This window comes from Gastrolobium bilobum, unplaced genomic scaffold, assembly GCF_033153095.1.
Source record: "Gastrolobium bilobum isolate Gb01-03AN ecotype WA unplaced genomic scaffold, APGP_CSIRO_Gbil_v1 utg12088, whole genome shotgun sequence".
NCBI lineage: Eukaryota > Viridiplantae > Streptophyta > Magnoliopsida > Fabales > Fabaceae > Gastrolobium > Gastrolobium bilobum.
The window spans coordinates 250,529-252,221 of NW_026896880.1; the positions used below are offsets into that span (position 1 = coordinate 250,529).

A 1,693-nucleotide genomic window follows, 5' to 3' on the forward strand; every position below is an offset into this window, starting at 1 on the left:
AGAACATCTTCCACTATTCCACAAGGCTTCCTTATAGACTTATCAGCAAGTTGAAGAGATGCCAAAGTAGGCCTCAACTCGGTGATCCCCAAGGATTTACAAATAGAAAAGGGCATCAAATTAATGCTAGCCCCAAGATCACATAATGCCCTGCCAATTTTGGTGTTGCCAATTTCAATTTGAATATTAAAGCTCCCTGGATCACTAAGCTTGGGTGGAAACTTCTTCTGTATTATGGAACTACACTCCTCACTGAGTGTTACTATTTGGCACTCTTGCAGCTTATGCTTTCTTGATAACAAGTCCTTCATAAACTTGGCATAATTGGGCATATTAGCCAAGGCTTCAGCAAATGGAAGATTGATATGAAGCTTTTTGAATATATCAAGGAACCTGGCATACTGTTGCTTCTGAGCATCCTTCTTGAATCTGTCAGGATAAGGTGCCATGGCTCTCACATATTCAGGACTCAGCTCAAACTTCTTCTTTTCAACTGGCTTCTCCACTTCAGCAGGTTTTTCAATTTCTTTTTCTAGCTCCTTAACCTCCTTTAGCTTCTTTTCAGCTTCCACATTTATGCTCGGCTTTTCTGGAGCTGCCACCACTTTGCCACTTCTAGTTGTGACAAACATACAATCCTCCTTGGGATTTGTAACTGTGTTACTAGGGAAAGTACCTGGAGTTCAATCAGAAATTTGCTTGGCCAGCTGGCCAATTTGATTCTCCAGATTTCTGATAGAAGCACTCATGTTTTTGGTATTAGCCCTAGTCTCTTCCATGAAGGCATTAGAGTGTTGAGCCATATGTCCCACTAGCTTCTCCAAATCAGAGGGTTCCTTAGCTGGAATTGGTGGAGGCTGCAGATAATTGTTAGAACTATAATCAAGACCACCTCATTGATCTCTCCTCTGAAAATTGCTATTTCCAGAAGGGAAATTCTGATTCCTCGGACTATTTCGTGGCGGAGATCTTTGATCATACCATACCCCATTCACCTGCATTTGTTGAGGGGAGTCAGAAGATAATATAGATGAACAATCATTGGACTCATGGTCACCCTTGTAGTACTCACAAACAACTGAAGCAGCTTGGGCTTGGACACTAGAGAGTTGCATCTTGTCAAGCCTCGATGTTAGATTTGCCATTTGCTGTGATAACAATTTATTTTCAGCTAGCACTACATCATTATTGTCCAGGTGAAGAATACCTCTCTTAGGTTTAGATGACAACCCTTCATTTTCATTGGCAGCCATTCTTTCAATCAATGCAAGAGTCTCATTTGCTCTCATCGATTTGATGCTACCACCTGCTGCGCCATTCAGGACCATCCAGATTTCTGGTTTGCATACATTGAAAAAGATTCGAACTTGATCACCATTGGTCATGGGGTAATGAGGGCATCTCCTCATTAGATCTTTGAAGCGATTCCAGGCTGCACACATAGTTTCACCCTCAGCTTGAGTGAAATTGGTGATATCATTCACCATTTGATTGTACCTCTCCATTGAGAAGAATTCAACAAAGAATTTATTTGATAAGGTTTCCCATGAAGGAATACTTCTCGTAGGCTGCCTCTCCAACCAATTCAAAGCTTTTCCTTTAAGATAAAAAGGAAACAGTCTCAGCCGGACTGCATCATTGGACACTTGAGGATGCTTGGTCGAGTCACAGATCATCAGGAATCTGTTTATAA

The 1,693-nt window shown here is 41.4% G+C and overlaps 1 non-coding gene across 1 annotated transcript; it reads left to right on the forward strand.

Moving 5' to 3' along the window:
• The first annotated feature begins 1,383 nt into the window (after nt 1–1,383).
• Nucleotides 1,384–1,489, forward strand: LOC133302608 (small nucleolar RNA R71). Its single transcript, XR_009750367.1, has one exon. It is a non-coding gene; the product is annotated as a small nucleolar RNA R71 (small nucleolar RNA).
• The last annotated feature ends 204 nt before the right edge of the window (nt 1,490–1,693 follow it).